This window comes from Physeter macrocephalus, chromosome 12, assembly GCF_002837175.3.
Source record: "Physeter macrocephalus isolate SW-GA chromosome 12, ASM283717v5, whole genome shotgun sequence".
Lineage (NCBI taxonomy): Eukaryota > Metazoa > Chordata > Mammalia > Artiodactyla > Physeteridae > Physeter > Physeter macrocephalus.
This window is the reverse complement of record NC_041225.1, coordinates 53,510,189-53,518,065: the sequence shown is the minus strand read 5'-3', so window position 1 is coordinate 53,518,065 and position 7,877 is coordinate 53,510,189. Positions and strand designations below refer to the sequence as shown.

At 42.4% G+C, this 7,877-nt stretch overlaps 1 pseudogene; it reads left to right on the top strand.

Moving 5' to 3' along the window:
- The first annotated feature begins 673 nt into the window (after positions 1–673).
- Positions 674–1,396, top strand: LOC102983839 (40S ribosomal protein S3-like; annotated as a pseudogene).
- Positions 1,397–7,877: the final 6,481 nt, after the last annotated feature.

Sequence of the window (7,877 nt, the reverse complement as noted above, 5' to 3'; positions counted from 1 at the left end):
TGAATATTGATTACACCCAACGATGTTTTGAAAATTCACATCAAAGAGAATGAGGAAAGCATGCTGTGAATGAAGGCCGGACAGAGGAGAAGCTGGGAACCCATCCAGATTTTTCTCACAGAAATCAAGCCTTCCTTGAAACATCCTGAATCAAAATGTTTGGATGTCAAAGCACATTCCTCCTGAGAATGAGATGGACTGAGAGCTAAAGCGCCTGAGATGAAAGAAGTGTAGTGTAAGGTAACAAAAAGTCTTGTCTGCCTCCAATAATTTCTACATCTTCTCCCTCCTGAAGTTTCCCCCACAGAGTACAATAAAGATGGCGACTTTGTCATCCTCACCCACCATGTCCATGACCTTATATTTCACCCATCTTATACTTCTCACCTTTCCCCAAATCAGGTAAAGACTTTCACATTTCCTGTCATTTATTCATGCCACTTATTTCCTGGCCTGAATTTCCTTTCTTTCCTTTACCTGGAAAACTTCTACTACAGTTAAGTTTCAGGAACGCAGCTCAGGAATAGGGTAGTTAAATCGAGATAAACAAAACTACATATTTAGACTACTCTAATTTGGATCTCAAAAGTCTAAACTCAGAAAAGTGTCTGCTACACAGTATGAACTCAAGGTATGTTAGTAGTTTTTCCTTATGGCGGCACACGGCGGCAAGATGGTGGTGCAAATTTCCAAGGAGAGGAAGTTTGTCACCGATAACATCTTCAAAGCTGAATTGAATGGGTTTCTCACTCAAGAGCTGGCTGAAGATGGATACTACGGAGTTCTGAGTTACACCAGCCATGACAGAAATCATTATCCTGGCCACCAGTATGCAGAATGTTCCTGGTGAGAAGGGCCAGCAGATCTGCATACTGACTGCTGTGGTTCAGAAAAGATCTAGCTTCCCTGAGGGCAGTGTAGAGCTTTATACTGAAAGGGTGGCCACAAGAGATCTGTGTGCTATTGCCCAGGCAGAGTCTCTGTATTACAGATTCCTAGGAGGACTTGCTGTGTGGAGGAGGGCCTGCTATGGTATGCTGCGGTTCATCATGGAATGTGGGGCTAAAGCCTGCATAGTCATGGTACTGGGAAACTCTGAGGACATAGGGCTAAATCCATGAAGTTTGTGGATGGCCTGATGATCTGGGACTCTGTTAACTACTATGTTGACACTGCCATGTGCCACATGCTACTCAGTCAGGGTGTGCTGGGCATCAAAGTGAAGGTCATGCTGCCTTGGGACCCAAGTGGTAAGATTGGCCTTAAGAAGCCCCTTCCTGACCTCGTGAGCATTGTGGAACCCCAAAATGAGATACCACCCACCACTCCCATCTCTGAGGAGAAGGTTGGGAAGCTGGAGCCAGTTACCGTGCCCCAGCCAGTTCTCATAGTATAGTAGGGTATCCTTGGCAGCTGGATCTGGAGTCTGGGTGTTACTCTGTAAAGACCTTTAATAAAATATTTTTAAAAGACCTGTGGACTGACTAGACTGTACATTCAGTGTTCAGACTGAGGGTCATGTTGGCTCCATGGGAGCATTACTTTTTTTTTTTTTTTTTACATCAGCTTTTATTTTATTTTATTTTTTTTAACATCTTTATTGGAGTATGATTGCTTTACAATGGCATGGGAGCATTACTTGATTGATTCTTAGAGCTGTCTGGCTCACAATGTTTCTTGGCTTTCCCTGAAATCCTCTTGGTTTCAATTGTATCTGTGAGGCAAGGGCCAGAACAGGAGGACCCAAGCAGAGGTAACCAGAGAAGTATCCTGTTGAGGGGTAAATCTGGTGATGGTGTAAGCTGATTGCTAACAGGAAAGCACCTTGATTAACTCATCTGTAGTTCAGGGTTATAGGTTTAGAAGAGGGATATGTTTAAGATGATTTTCTGTATTGCACATAGAAAATGAATACAACAACCATTGTATTTGGGGGTTATTCAGAAAAAGAGAAATATTAGTAGAATGAATGAAGTAGATAATGTTTTGTACGTTTAAGAGTCTTGATAATTTTTGTTGGACTATGAGGTCTTCTTCCACAATGTTTTATCTGCAGTTAGGTCCTTGTGTACAGTTTCATCCAAAAGCTTTTGAGATGCCATGAGCAGCACCTTACCTGAATTGAGACTCATTGACCTGTGGATCACAGATTATATGTTTACCAGGCTCTGGTATACTTAGCTAGGCCTGGGCGCACTTGGTTGTGTCCTACTCTTACCTCAGGGTGTAGATCATGGCCCTTTTCTATCTAGCCATGAGCCAAAGATCCTGCTTCTACAGACTGGCACTGGAAATTGAGATGCTCCTGCATTCTCTGACATAGAATGCTCCTGTCCTGCACCATAGTTCAGTGGTGAAGGACTTGGGCCCTGGAGTCAGATAGACTTGGGTGGGATTCTAGTTCCTTTATATCTAAGCTTAGTGAAGGTTCTCAACATCTCATTTGTAAATTAGAGCTAACAGTAAATTCCCATATTGTGAGCACTAAATAATAATGTAGAAACCACTCAATATGGTGCACAAGGAAGTGATTAATACTTCTTTGACTTCTAAGATTCCCAATAGCCAGTGTCCAAAGCCAGCTGAACATTGGCTATTGGGATGCCCTACTAGGATTCTGGTTATTGACCTTTACATGTCAGACCTACTGTTGAGTAAGCAGTTCTCCTTGCAGTCTATCTTCCTTTTATTTCTCTCTTCTCCTCTAGCAAGATCCTAACAAGGAAGGGATGGGAGGAGCACAGAAGCATCTCTCTGTCTCATAATTTGTCTTGGCTTTGGCCTCGGTAAGACAAAAGACATTGATTATTTTAGAACACAGTAATTAAGTAGGTAGGGTACAGACTGCCAATAATATCAAGAAAGCGATTCATTAAGCAGAGCAGGTGCTGTTGGTTAATAAACTGGCTTTAAACAAAAATTTGCCATGAGTGAGCCAAAATCTTGTATAATTTGTCTAAAGATAAGGGAGAGTTGACCTCATTTCTCAAGTGTTTCCAGATATTGTCCATAAATGAGCATAAAATAAATATTCTTGAAAATGAATCTAGGATTTTTTTTAATAAACTGTGACCCTTAAAATGATGCTCATATCTTGAGGAAATTGCACTTGTGTTCAGCATATTTCATTGTCTCACTCCAGTGATGTGGTAAAGTGACCATAAATTTTACAGTTAGACAGGCATGGTTTTTAATTCTACTCTGGTATTAACTTAATATCACTGAACCTTGGTTTTCTCTTAGGTGAAATAGCTTTAGTTTTCTCTATTTTGTAAGATGGCTGTACAGATTAAATGTGATAATGCCCGTCAAGTTCCTTGTGTCATGCCATGCCCAATTTCTATCTTTATCTTTGTCTTCCAGACCTATATGGAGAGCATACTTATGTTAAATGAACTTAGTGAAAACACACAACTTCTTATCTGAAAACTACTCTGCATTCATCCCCTCATACAAGAAACATCAATGTGATATAATGTTCTAAGATAGGACTTGCTGACTATCTGATCTTTTTTTACTTTGGGCAGTGCAACTCAAGTTATGAATAGGAAGGAGGGAAGTGAAGTGATTGAATTCATTGACTTGGATAAATGGGAAAAGGAGTGTCACTGAGCATATGCTATCATGAGTGAAGTTGTTACCATGTACTATTCATGGCACAAATAATTATTGAATGGCTAGGGCAAGGAAGGCACTGTCCTGGGTGCTGGGGGTATAACAGTGAATGAAACAGGTCAAGTTCCTGGCCTCATGGAACTTAAGTGCTAGTGAAGGGATACAGAAAATAAATAACTCAGTAAAAGATAGTGCTATAGAGAGTGATCATGATGTTAAGAAAAATAAAGCAAAATAAGAGGGACAAGAAGGGCTGGGGTAGGTGTGGGATTTCTATCTTACATAGGGTGGCCAGAGAAGGACTTTTTGATAAGGTGACATTTGGGCAGGGGTATGAAGGGAGTGAAGGAGAGTTTGGAGATGTTAAGCCTCAGAGTGTTCATCCCAGAGAAATAAGTTGCAAAGACTCTTGAGGAAGGAGGAAACATGGACTGTTAAAAGAGTATCAAGAAGATTGGTGTGATTGCAAGAATGAGAGCTTAAAAGATGAGATCAGAGAAATGAAGCATGAATGCACTGTTGTTCCACAGGAGCAGTTTGTAAGTTTGTGGAGTGTTTTGTGTTGTCAGAATGACTGAGGTGTGCTACTGTTACAGAATGGGTGGAGGCCACAGATGCTAGATAGGTGGGATGGTTCTGCACAGTGAAGAATTGTCCTACATCTCACCCACTTTTCAAATATCTGAATGGGTATTTGTAGAGTATAAGGCTGCCACATACAGTTGTGTGAGTTGTGGACTGCAGAATTTTTGGAAGCACCATTGACATGGACCTCTTGGCATGGTGTCCCCATAGGACTGGGTTGTGCACAATCTGTACAGCTCTAAGTGACATCCCTGCACATAGTAAAACACTGTTTATAGTTTTTGGAGTCTAAAACCTAACTCCGTTTTACATATAGAAATTAACCTGGAACGGAAGTTGTAGAGCAGATTTAAGTTTCGGGTGTGTGGTTGACCCTATGATCGTCCTGGAATGATGCTATGCTCTGCAAGTGAAGGTGTTTAAAATCATGACTACCTTGCTCAGTATTGGCATCTGCTGCTGGTTCAGCTGAAATGGAAAGGAGTTGAAGCTGAGAGCGGGGGAGGTATGGAGAGGGAAACGTTAGGAGGAAGAAAAGCAAGAAGGAATTCATGTTTCTGCACATGTGGGGTTGTGTTTTACTCATTTAAAACATAATTAAGCGACAGGACCAAGTTCTTTTGTTAGGGATACCTTTGGAGTTGCAGCCGCCTGCCCTCCCAGGTCAATGGGTTTGAATGGTGGCCATGAAATTCACACTCATCATGTACCAACACTACAGCTTTGCAACAATGCCTCCTGTCATCTAACTTTGCCCATTCCAAACTCTGTCTGAGGACTTTCCTCTTACATCACATTTTCTGGGACATTGTATTAGTTTCCTCTTGCTATTGGAAATATTACCACAGATTTAGTGGTAATCTAAACAACACAATTTTATTCTCTTACTGTTCTGGAGTTCAGAAGTCTGAGACACACTAACTTTGCTAAAATCAAGGTGTAGGTAGGGCCATGTTCTCTCTGGAAGCTCTAGTAGAGACTCTATTTCTTTCCCCTTTCCAGCTTCTAGAGACTACCTGCATTCCTTGGCTTGTGGCTCCATCCTCCATCTTCAAACCCAGCAGTGTAACATCCTCAAATCTCTTTTTTTTCTCTAACATACACTCCCATCTCCCTCTTATAGGGGCCCCTGTGATTCCATTGGGTCCACCTGGATAATCCATGATCATCTCCGCATCCCAAGATCCTTAACTTAATCACATCTGCAAAGTTACTTTTGCCATATAAAGTAACGTATTCATAGATTCTAGGGATTAGGACATGTGTGTTTTTGGGGCTCCATTAATTCACCTATTACAGAAATTGACACCTATAATACCCAGGTCAAGGAGAGGACTGAGGTGGGAGTTGGGCGGTGATGGTGGCAGTGCTGAGCTAGTGCCACATATCCAGCAAACTGTGAACTGTTCAGACACACCATCATTTCAGACCAACCCCCTCCCTTCCCATGGTCATGATACCATCTTAGTGAAGTGGACATTTTGGTAATCATTAGTGCTGATCATGAAATATTTTTAGTCCTCCTTTTGGGCACATGGACAACTTGCACTTCTCTGCCCTCTTAGGGTTAGGTGTGACCACATGACTTGCTGTAATCAATGAAATGAGAACAGAAGTGACAAATGTCAACTGTGGGCTGGGTTTTAAGGGCTGGTGCATGATTTGCTGTGTTCTCATTTTCCTGCCAGAACAAACATGGCAGCACACAGATTAAATCTCCCTTGTTGTGGATTCCTGAGTGAAAGTAAATGGAGTAGGGCCCCCAGCAGATACCTAAGGGACAAACACCCTGAATGATAAATGAAATTTCTTCTTTTAAGCCATTCAGATTTGGGGGTAATTTTTACTGCAGCATAACCTAGCCTGCCCTGACTGATATAGGCATCCTCCATAAAAAACCAATTTAGGGCTTACTCCCTATCCTGATCCTTCCCACCAGGGCACCATTCCCTGATACCCTCCCTATTTATCAAGGAAGTCTTTCAGGGCCTAATATAACCCGACCACTTAAATACCAGTTTGGAGGAGGCTGTTCATCTATAGTTCCATTCACCTTTCCAAAATTTATAGACTAATGGTTAGAGTGAGCATGTCAGTCTGGTCTTAGAGAAGTACACTCATAATTGTATCTTTTAAAGACAACTGTTCAACACAACTGTTCTACTCAGTAGCCACTGTGGATTTCCCATATAAAACTCCACTGCTTTCCTCCACCTAAAACACTGAGTCACTTCTTTCTGCACCTCCTGGTACCACCATTATTCTAGTAGTTGGTAGAATTTCAGCTTGCCCTCTGACCTCTTTCTTCTGACCTATGGATACCAGCTGCCTGGGAGGAGAACAATGGGATGAACTTGTGGCAGCCGACTCCATCATTCTTCCTCATGTGTGTCCGCACCAGCCCTGGCCTCTCTGCTGAAATTCCACCAACTACACTAGAACCTAATAATGAGTACTGATTTCCCTGAAACAGCCCAAATATGCTTGAAAGAGTTCCTCAGCTCCATTGGCCCCATGTCATGCATCAGCAGTAAAGGGTAGACCCTGAAGAACAGTCATGAGGATGTACCTCTGACTTAGGAGTGTACCAGCCTTGGCAAACTCAGACCCAGCCCTGCTAGGGGAGGCATTCTCATGTGGTGAGGTCAGCTCCATCCATGGACTTTTAAATAAATCCTGACCATCCACCCAATATATTACTGAGGATGTATAAAAACCTGTCTATGCAATTTCTCCGAACACCCTCCTGCTTACCTTTCTCTCTTTTCAATCCAGGCTCTGCTTCCTACCTCAGGATCTCCTTACATCGGTGACCTATTCAGATGCATCTATTTAGTTTTAACCTGAGTCATTTTACTTAGGATAGGAGCTTAGACTACTCTTCTGGCTCATGCACCTGCAGCTTTAGTAGAGAGGGGCTTTTGTCTCTAACCATCAGCCTGGGCGACCAGCTTGTGTGGACTCCCTCCCACTGCCTGGGTACCAGCTAGTGCCAATCTCTGAACTTAAAAACTCTCCTCAGTGGTGTCAGACCCGATCAGGGCTCACAAATAGGACAAGATTGAATTTCTCATTTTTTTAGGTTAGCTTGACCTGAAGTCAAGAGTTCAGACATGTACTCAAGCTTATACTCAGAACTATTAGCTTTTAGCTGCATCCACTCTTTCTAAGAAAGTAACTCAGGACTTCCCTGAAAGAGAGGCAGGGAGACTAATACCTTCTGAGAACATCGACGTTATGATGCTCATGTTTTAAAACATATCAGGGCAGGGGGATTTTTACAAACTAATGGCTAAGAAGTTGCTCTGCTTCTCAGTGACTCTCCAGTGCCTTCGTAAAGCAAGCGCGTAGAGGAAATCATGAGCAGATGTGACCACCCAGCACAGTTGTGCGTTCCTCATTTATTACAGAGCTTCCGTGCAAGGAGAGGGGGACAAGCAGGCAGGGTTAAAAAGGGCAGCTTTCGTGTCCTTGAGCAACTCCTGGGAGTCGCTACCAACAAATTGGATAAAATTACAATTAAGACACTTGGGAAATTGAACCTGGAAAGTTCATCCTCCGATATTGAATTTTAAGGTGATTTCCAGTCATGGGGCAGGATAAAAGGAGGTCATTTTGAAACTGTGATCACGTGGGAATATTGGTGTGGGGTTAGGGAACTTCTAAGAAACAGCAGG